At 29.1% G+C, this 11,687-nt stretch overlaps 1 protein-coding gene across 1 annotated transcript in view; it reads right to left on the reverse strand.

The window, feature by feature from the left end:
- The window catches only part of LOC108754900 (DNA ligase 3), a 60,484-nt gene that overhangs the window by 24,127 nt on the left and 24,670 nt on the right, over positions 1-11,687 (reverse strand). The window lies entirely within an intron of this gene.

Below are 11,687 nucleotides of genomic sequence, written 5' to 3' on the forward strand. Positions count from 1 at the left end.
AATATATTATATAATATTATATATATATAGTTATAATATATATAGTTTATTATAGTATAATTTAAAAAAAAGGAACTAAAAGGAGGGACCCTATACCTCCTGTGAATCCAATGTTTACAACTGTTCAATATTCGCGACATTTTTAATGTCTCTTTTTTTCGTAAAATCGAAAACGTTCCACATTCAGTGCCAAATAAAAACATTCTTCTATACTTTAAGATCGTATAAATATAAAAATTTTTTTTGCTTTAAGATAGACTCAGAAAAGAATAACACACGGAAAAAGTTAAGCGTTTCACTACAAATATTAAAATACGAACATTTGTAGAATAATCTCGTCTTTTTAAGCATCCTATGAAGATTTTTCAATGAAGAGGAGCAAGATACAAAGCAATCTTTTTCATAAAATAAATATATTTAAACAAAAATCAAGGTAATAGGAAATTTTTATCGTCTGATTAAAAATCAGTCTTCAATGATTAATACGAATTTCTCGCTTGATATCTTTATCTGTGCGCATAAATTATCTATATTTACAGAATGATATATAAAATTAATTAAAAAAGAAACAAAATCTCAGTCATAAAATTAGCACGTGTACATTGCTCGGAAGAAAAAGATAAAAATTACGCGGCAATCAGAAAACTAATTAAAAAAAAATTACGAAATTGATTGGTTTCGTCATGTTTACTTTATCTCGAATATTTGTCTAATCTAAATGAACTTGCGTATAATAATAATTTTGAAATTGATGACTAATTGCTTATTATTTCATCATTTTACATAAAATTATTGCTATTACAATGTTTGTACAATATGTTCATATCAACGTTATCTTCAAAATAAAAAATAGAACAAACGCGATAAACTTAGAAACCTATATCGATTGAAACTGGATCTTTAATGCTTAAATAATTCAACGTGAATTATTGTGTATATATATATATATATATATATATATATATTATATGGTATATATGTACATGCAAGCATACGTACTATATTTGTAGGGTTGGGTAGTGCTAGGTTAAAAAGATAAAAATTAAGTTAAAAAGTTAAAAAGTTAATTAATTTTGACTTAACTTAGTTATATTTTAGATTCTTAACTTTGTAATTTAATTTAGTTATATTTTATCGGTAATTATTAACTTTTAATTTGATTTTTTTGAAGTCAATCCTTAGATATAATGCGAGAGACTAATGAGTATATAATTTAGTAATTTTATATTGTATAATCGTTACTTGTAGACAAAAATAACCAGATATTATTTAATAAATAAGCTGTGAGAAAGAAAAAATATAAAAAATTATGTAAAATAATTAAACTTTTTCTTTTTTTTATTGTTCGTTCGAAACAAATTTAACTTTTAACTTTTTAATTACTTTTTTTATTAACTTAACTTTAAATTCAATTAATTTTATTATGGATTAACTTGTACTTTATTAAGTTAAATTAAGTTAAATTTTCAAGACTGTTAACTTTAACTTAACTTAGTTAAAAAAAAAGTTAACTTATTCAACCCTGCATATTTGTAGTCATTCGATCTGCGCGCATAATTGTTTTTCCGGACTTATAAACGCAATTAAACTATTGTAATAATATCACAAATTAAATTAAATTGATAAACAATTTTTAATAATTCGATGCTTTATCAGATGTCACATTAGAAAGATATTAATTTGCTGAAAAATTGTAAATTTTGCAAAAATATTACCGGGAGTCGAATCTGAATCTCTTGTATTTCGTACGAGCGTCCTAAGTCTTTAGACTACAGAGACCTCGGTACTTTGTTGGATCATCGAAAAAAATATGTAAAATGTTCAAAGGGTTGCTGGAATGTCAAAACTTTTTACAGCGTTACTCATCATTCCTATGAAATTATTTTGACAGTCCAGTAAAATTATTTCAGATCCATCCAAATTTTTAGATTCTTTGACAAAATTGCGCTTTCAGCATAACTCTATTAGTCAATGCATAATCAATCAGTTTCAGATGCAAGAGATTGCCGCCAAAGCAAAGACGTATTTGTAATAACTGCATGTGTGGTTGTAACAATATTCTCTATCGATACCGACGCAATATATATATATATATATATGTACATATGTAACCATGGCAGCTACCTTCCTCTCAAGGAGGACAAACCAAGCGAGATCGAAGCATAGGAGAAATGACGCGCGCGTTTAGAATTCGCGCCCGACCGCGAAATTCCTCATCATCGGCGAAAATAGAGTGGCCGCCGGCCAGCAGGATTTGAGCACAAAGTAAAACGATGGCTTTTAAGCCGGCACATATGTACGCATCGTTGTTCCATTACCGCGTGATATCGACGCGGATCTGACGCGTATCATCTCCGTGCTCTGCGACGTCTTTCAGATGCGCAGCGATAAATTCCTCCGCGGATTCCGTCACTCGCGCTTTAACTTCGCAACTTCGTTATTCTAAGGACGGGGGGTGTGACGAAATATAAATATTGACTTATTATTGATGTTATTTTCATCGTTGTTATTTTTTAATCATTTTTATTTCTTTATTGTGTGTTTTATTATATTCACTATTATTATTATTACTACTATTGAATTGGAGAAAAAGTTCTGCGAAATTTTGTTAAAATTATATACAAAATGTATTTGTTGCGAAATTTTCGACTATCTGACGTGACTAAGTTACACGCGGATTAAATAAAAGAACATTCTGATTTTAAATGCTCATAACTCCGTTAAAAATCATTGTACCGTAATTAATAAAACAGATTCTTAAAGCTAAAACGTTGCTTTGTCAAGGGTGCCATTGCTAATTTAAAAAAAAATAGATATATACACATTTGAGCTAAAAATGTGTTATTACTTTTCTTTTTTCCATTGCGCTATGGTAATATATAAAGATAGTAATATCACATTTTTAACTAAAATTTCTATATAATTTAAAAAAATTAGCATAATACTATTCGATAGAGCAACGTTTCAGCTTTAAAAATCTGTTTTTTTCATTGCAGTACGATGATTTTTAATGGAGTTATGAGCAATCAAAGTCAGAATTTGTACTTAATTGGTGAATAATGCAAGAACAAAAAATCGTAGAAATATTTTTAAAAAACAATTTTGTAAAGAAAACTCCAAACTTTCACGATATATAGATAGTCGAAAATTTTCGCAGATTTTTTTTTGGTACGTGACAGACCCACAAAATGAGAAGAAAAATTTCTCTTTTTTTTCAGCTACGTAGTTTTCTATATATAAAAATTACAAAACTCACATAAATTCAAAAAATATAGTAATCATTCGAAAATACAGATTTCAAGCTTTAAAGTCCCTTTTTTTAATTTAAATTTTGAACATTTTTAACGAAGATATTTTATATGCAATTTCCTTCAATCCAATATGATCATAAAATATGAATATGAAAAATGCTGAATACATGTCTAGTATTCAGCATTTTATATATTAGCCAGACATACTTTTATACAATATATACATTAACATAATATAAAATGTTATTTAAAAACAAAATTTTGTTATATATAATAAATTCTAACTTTCTGTTTGGTGAAACAGAAACTCTGGGGGGGGGGGAAGCGGTCCCCCCTGGATCCGCCACTATATCGGGTCCCGATCGGAACAAGGTGTGATTGAGCACGCGATTCGTAAATAATGGTACCTAAGAATAGAGGGACTGATCAATTCGGGACGCCGAATTTCTGGCGAACGGCTGTTCCGCCTAGCTAGACCTAAAATCCCTACAAGAGCGGCATAATCAGGCCATTGAAGTTATTTTGTGATGAAATAATATTTACTTCATCACTTTATCGCATTTCGGAACATCATTTTATCACATTTCATCATCACCATCAGATTAATTAAATTTTAATGAGCTCGGTAAAATAACTGATATGACTTATTCAAAATAAAATATATAAAATAAGTTCCAGAAATTTAAAATATAAATAAGAAGCATACGCGAGATGTTTGCACAAGTCATATATTTAAAATTTGTTTTGATCTAGTAAAAAGAATTAATGGTGCTAACTTGAACAAAACTATTAAATTGTTTCTTTTGATGTAATATCTACGTACACAAATATTCCCAATGACTTAGCCTTAAAAAGTATAAGAAAAAAGGGATGGGAATCAATACGTCATAATACAACAATACCATTAAATAAATTTTTAAAAACAGTTTCAATTGTTCTAAATTCTACATTTCTTAAATTCAATGAATTAATTTTCAAACAAACTTTCCCTATGGAATCTCCTCTCTCTCCTATTTTAGCCAACTGCGTCATACAAGATTTAGAAAATGATATTTTTAAAACATTGACCATTCCATTTTATTATCGTTGACGATATTATATTAGCAGCTAAAAAAATCAAATTGAAACAATTCTATGCACGTTCAACTCTTACCACGAAAGAATACAGTTCACTGTTGAATATAGATGATGGAAGAATTAGTTTCCTTGACATTAAACTATTGATAGATAATGGATTATTTTTGACAATTATAAAAAAATCTACAAATTCAGGTAGGTATTTGAACTTTAATTCAAATCATCCAATTGAACAAAAGAAAGGCGTAGTCACAGAACAGCTACATAGAATTTTATTCTGTCAAAGTCAGTCCGCAGAATCTTGTTTTTAATTATATATTAAATAACATAAACAATGATTGGTTGATCAACCTCAGTAATATTGATATTCCTGAAAATGCTAAATCCATACTACAATTAGGTCAACGGTTCAATCTTCCAAATAACGTTACTAATAAGGAAAAAATTACAATAGAATTTATCAAACGCATAGAAAATAATTTAATTAAACTGGATGAAAGAACAAAAAATTCTATTAGAATTATATTAGAAAAGAGATCATACCTATTCTGAATAATATAAAATTTAGTTTTCCGAATAATTCGAAAGGCACTTTGATAAAAAATGGGCTTAAAGAACTCAAGCAGTTTGTTGCTAATCACCCTAATTTGTTAATTACTAGAGCGGATAAGGGCAATACTACGGTAATACTAAACTTGAAGGATTATAATGATAAAATGTACGAAATTTTGTCTGATAACAATACTTACAGAATGTTAAAAAAAGATTTTACTAATAAATTGACAACGGAAATACGTACACTTTTGACACATTGGAAGACTAAAGGTTTTATTGATCAACCCACATATAAAAAATTGTATATATCGGACAGAGATCTTACGGACGAGATCTCTCCAAAGTGCAAAGGATGGTTATCCTTTAAGAATGTTTGTTAGTTGCATTAACAGTTCCTTTTTCAATTTAGCTATTTTTCTAAAGGATGTTATTGACAAAAGTATTATAAACAAAATTTTAGTTATATTAAAAACAGTTTTAATCTTGTTAAAAAAATTAATGGTATGGAAGACTTTACAGGAAGATTACCAAATTGTATCTTTTGACATTACGTCTATGTACTTCAATATTCCTAATGATCTAGTATTAAAAAGTGTCTTGGAAAGATGGGACTTGATATGCAATAACATGTCAATACCTCTCCACGAGTTCAAAATAGTAATTTCAATTATTTTAAAGTCTACTTTTTTTAAATTTAATGATGTAATTTATGAACAAATATTCGGTCTGCCCATGGGATCTCCTCTCTCTCCAATTCTAGCGGATGTGGTAATATAAGATTTGGAATATAATATTTTTAAGACATTAATCACACATATTTCACTCTACTATCGCTATATGGACGACATTATTATTGCAGCTCCAAATGATCATATTAATAAAATTTTATGCTTTTTTAATTCTTATCATGAACGAATTAAATTTACTGTCGAATATGGTCGAATATACAATATATAATAGGGGAATAAATTTTTTAAATGTAAAACTTTTAATCGAGGATGGGAAAATTATTTTTGACAATTACAAGAAGCCTACAAATTCTACAAAAGATACTTAAACTTTTTTTCTAATCATCCGGTAGAACATAAAAGAGGTGTTGTAACTGGGTTGTTAGACAGAATCTCTCTTATTCCTTTCCCATCCAAAATTCCATGAAAATAATATCATTTCTCTAATTAACTCTTCAACAAAATGGATACCCATTTGAATGTTTATTGAATGTTTATTCACAACAATTAATAATAGGATACAAACTCTGTCTTTCAAAAGAATTTGAAATGATTAAAGAACATAATGTCACTTCTAACTCGGATTCCTCTAGTATTACTAAAAAGTTTTTTACCATTCCTTATTTCAAAAAAATTTTTTTTTAATTTAAATTCTTTATAAGAAAATTTGACTTTAATATAGCCTACAAATCAATGAATTGTATGAACACTTTCATAAAAACAGGCAAAAATAAACTTAAAAAAGAAGATCATTCGAATGTTGTTTATAAAATTAATTGTCAAGATTGTAATTATTCTTATGTGGGACAGACAAAAAGGAAGTTAAAGACGCGAGAACACATAAACGATTTAAAAAAACCTACTAATTCTTTGTCAGTTATCTCTTATCACAAACTGGATAGTGATCATATGATGATTGATTGAGATAATACTAATACTCTTGATTCCGAATATTCATATTATAAAAGGATGATCTCCGAGATGATACATATCAAACGACAAGAAAAGGGTTTAAACAAACAGAGTGACCTAAAATTTATCTTCCACATTGGAAAAAGCCCCTCTACCAACACTTAGAATTACCCTCTCCACTCTCACATCCTCTCCTTTCCTCGCACAATATAAGTAGACTCTCGCTAGTTACGATTCTTCATAATTGTCGGAAATAATTTTTAAATAGTATTCGAAGTATTTATTACTTACTCCGAGTCATATTTGCAAGAATTCGTGCCATAATGATACGTGATAAGCGATTATTCATTACAATTTTAAAATAATTTTCGCGAACAGTTATTGTATTGGAAAAGTTGTTATAAGCGTAAAATATTTTTTTTCATTTTAAGAGTTAGAATTTGGAAATTCCGAATTTTCACACTAAGTTGCTCATCGCTTCTTAAGAAAACAGGACTTTAAGATTTAGGAGAATTTGGGGGGATTATTTGTTTCAGATTGATTGTGTGAATCCGATAATTTCATCGGCTTTCAATTTATTTCTGAAATATTATTATAATTCAATTTAATTGAATGTATATTAGATAGTAGTTCAACATCTTAACACTCGGACCGGGAAGGCGCTTTGTATTTAAAGTTGTAGTACTGAATATACTTATTTTTATATGTTATATGTAAAATTATATAATTAAATATGTATGAAAGTCGTGAACGCGTAAAAAAATATAAAGCGAAGAAAAAAAAACATGAAAAATTTAAACAGTTTACAGCATGTACTGTCACAAAGATTTCAAAAGATGAGGTTAGAAGCAGCAAATATCAAAGATTATAAATGACGAATGAGCAATAGTTATACAGAAATGAAATATATGTAAGTATAGTGAAGAATTTTATAGTACAATTACTTATATTTATTTTACTTGCGTTAATACGAGTATAATATTAATTCTATTACGTAGAATAATTCAGATTATGTAGATGACATAAAGACTGCATGAAAGTACCTTCAATGCAGAGTCTAATAAAGACATTCTAGTATACATAATTTCTAATAGGTTATTCTAGTATTATTTCTATCACTGTTTCCTGTAATTGTGCAAGAAGCAATTATTTCGTATATATAATTTATTACAGTTTTTTATCTATTTATTGTGCTCTTATTACTTATAGTAACTGTATTCAGATTTTGCACTTCTTTGTGCAGTAACTGTGAGAAAAGCGTTTTTTTTTTACATCGTAATTGGTATTCTGAATAGTTTTGCTGTCCAACTACTAGACAAAACTTTCCACTTCAATATCAAACTATAAAAAAATGATATCAGAGATTATTATACGCATAAAGAAACAAACATATGGATTAAAATAATATATTATGCTTTCCTGACATCTTTTTGCCTATAAAAAAAAAATAGTTTCCCCTTCACTAATACATCGCCCCCCTCTCAGTACTCTTCTCTCTCTTTTTCCTCAATATATATGTATATATATCGTCTCGAAACTTGCTGACAATGTTACTTTCATTATCAGAAAATTCTTCGTAATATTCTTCACATCGAATAACACCACGTTACAACAGTTGTAATTGATCGTTGTGGAAATACGAGAATATAAGTTTTTTTACTTAAATAAATTTACTTTAATAATTTAAATAATTTAAGTAAAAACAATTTATATAGAAAAAGTTATTTAAATAATTAAATAACTTATTCTGTATAAAATATATATTGTTTGTTAGAATCTGGTAATCCCGTGTTATTACTATACAGCGATCAAGAAATAATAATTAATAAGAAAATCTCATCTAAAAATCAAAGGAACAAAATAAATTTTCGGATTTTATGTTCACTTCTATATCTCAAATAGCGTTTTTATTACGTAACATCTCTTAGTGTACTGACGATGATAAAAACTTGACCGAAACGTTTACATTTTTAATTTTAAATATATGACTTGTACAAAAAACATCTTGCGTATATGGTTGTATGCTCCTTCTTATTTATGTTTATGTTATTGAGCCACCTCTAGAAACTATTGCTTTATTTAAAATATTAAATAGAGATCAGTAAAAAACTGATACGACTTATTTAAGATATTAAATAAGAAATAAGTCAGAAGAAATTATTTAAAACAATAAATACTAATTAACTCTTTTACTTCTTTTTATTAAAAATATATATTTTAAATAATTTTATTTGAAATTAAGACCCAGGTATGGATTTGTATTTTACTGATGAAAAGATACATTTTCTTATCTATGGGGTTATGTTGACAGATGCCCAAGTTTATTGTATGACATCTATGATCTATTTATTTCGACCACCACTTACCGCTAAAGCCATCTATAGGAAAACGGCGGAAGCAAAGTTGTACACCTAATATAATAAAAGAAAAATGTACTAAATTAACTTTAATAAATATTTGAATAGTACTAATCTTTTACGAATATTTACCAATGTAAACATATTTATTTACAAGAAACATTAATTTAACTATCATTTTTATTGACTTTTTACTGATTAAAAGATCCTTGTGATGCAGTAATAGAAAAATGTACTAAATTTTAATAAATAAATAAATTGGAGAGTGAGAGAATAGTACTAGCTAAATATTTATTAAATGTAAATACATTCATTTAGTTTATGACATCTTAAATCTTAAGATTGTACTCAAAACGGTCTTAAATATTATATAAGAACGGACTATGAATACTGGCCCTGGTATAGGAATTTTAATTAGACTGTCCCTCATCTCGCCTCGTCGCTACCACAAGCTCTCCTTTGATCCTCGTGTGAAATATATCCCGCCGTGACACATCGTAATCAGAAAGCTTGACAATCGCAATTGCATAGGCGCCGCCAGGTTGATCGATCGATCGCACCACAATCTGACACCCGTCATTATTGGTTATTGCCAATCATCAGCTCCGAAACGCGTTATCGCGTATATCATTCACGATACGAGAGCCCTCTCTTTTTTCGTCGCAATTTTTCTCTCCTTTTCTCTCTCACACACTCGCGTGATTTTTTCGCCGCCACGATTGCGTCAGGTCGGAGTATGATGTTGCGTGAATACACCGAAGAGAGCGGAAGATAAATTAATCCACACACACATCTCTTCTTCGCCGTTTCGACCGTCGAGAAATTAACCCATGTTTGTCATCGGTACGAAATAATACTTTCGTTCATTAAAGTTACAACGTGAAAAAATCCTTGAAAATGTCATGTAGATTATTTCCAATGAACTACACTTTATATATCGTTACATCAGTTTTTAAATTTTTTAGTAATTCGCTTTAAAAAATTATGTTACATTTACAATTTTTTGTTATAAATAATTTCGTAAGTTAGTTTATAATTATATGCAAAATATTCATCTTATATACAATCCACAGGCCAAAAGTTTGACAATTTTTTTGAAACACTTAAAAAATTCACATTTTTGAGATTACTTATTCAAATATTCATTTTTTTAATAATAATTCTTTTCAAATTCAATAATTGTTATCAATGTTAATTTTTAAAATAATTCCAAGCTTTTAATCTGGAATGTATATAAAATAATTTGCAATATAAATTACAAACTAATTATATATGAAAAATCTAAAAATTGTAAACGCAATAAAGAAAATCATAAATAGATGATGTAAGAAACGATGTAAAGGTACTTATTATAAAGCATAGTTTATTATTAGAGAAATAAACTATGTAACACTATCAGCATAAAAAGATCCTAAAAAGATCAATTTTTAAAAAGTGTTTCCAAACTTTTAGTCTGGAATGTACGTTGGTTATATATTGTATTAGAGAACGAAATTAAAATAGCTTATGATTTTCTGTTAAAATATGAATAAAGAATAACGCAAAAAAGAAAACCGAGGATATTCAAATGCGATTTATAAATATTATAATTTCACCATCATTTTTTATAAAAACGCGCGTATTTTCCTTAAATTACAATAATATTTCTCATATATTATCAAAAAACAATAACTCAAGACATTTAACTCTTATAAGGTATTCAAGTTATATCAAATTTTGTTGGACTCAGTATTTATTAATAGATATTTGTACATAAATTCTTTTAATTTCTTAGAACACTTTATCGCTTCAACTTCTTAAAATATAACTTCTGAGAACTATACATACGTATCCACACACTGAAAAAAAAATCTAGCATAGAAGTTTTGGTTGAAAATGAATGAACCAGAAAATTATAACTGTATGATTATGAATTCTAGAACTATTCCAAGAACTAAAATTATAAATTTAATCAGAAAATTCTGATTTGTCGATTTTAATTAGAATCCCAATTGATGCAATATTCTTTTTCCAGCGCACAAAGAAAAAAATAACCGCACAAATATAAAAACGAGTCGAGTGTGTACAATTTCAAAATTATAAAAAACAAATCGAAATCCTTGTTAAGTAATAAAAAAAATTCACGTGATGCATATAATAACAAAAGCCCTCCTTCTCGCTTTCTCTTTCTCTCTCTCTCTCTCTTTCTCCTTGCCTAGTCATATTACTGTCCGGAAATGTCGTAATATTGCCTCACGATATTGTAACGTCGTAATATCTATCACGAATGGATATCGTAATTGCGCCGAGTTGTAAAAAAATGCGATCATTCAGCCTCGTCGATGGACAACGGCGGCGAAGAATGCCGGGGCAGAATCGAGATAAAGAGCCCGCGGACTCTCGCGCGAGAAGTAAAAGCGGTGGAAACGACGGAGGAGAAGATGAGAAGGAGGAAAGAGATAAAGGAGGACCCGAGGGTGAGAGAGGAGACGATTGTCTGGAGCCAAGCTGGCTAACGCGAGAAGGGGCTCGCCGTCGTCGCAGCCATGGTTCAACTGAACCATGTTTGCGGAGAGGAAGAGGTTCCCCTCGCGATTAGAGGTGGGGACGTCAGAGTGCTTATAAGACACGATGATCCCGCTGCAAGAGACCGAGAATCGATAGTTTGCAAAACCGCGGGACAAGTGAGATCATTCAAGAAGCACGAAAAGGCGAACAGAAGAGAGAGAAAGAGAGAGAGAGAGAGAGAGAGAGAGAGAGAGAGAGAGAGATACACACCCACACACCAACAACACACACACACACACACACACACACACACACACACA

This window comes from Trachymyrmex septentrionalis, unplaced genomic scaffold (genome assembly GCF_001594115.1).
Source record: "Trachymyrmex septentrionalis isolate Tsep2-gDNA-1 unplaced genomic scaffold, Tsep1.0 scaffold82, whole genome shotgun sequence".
Taxonomy (NCBI): domain Eukaryota; kingdom Metazoa; phylum Arthropoda; class Insecta; order Hymenoptera; family Formicidae; genus Trachymyrmex; species Trachymyrmex septentrionalis.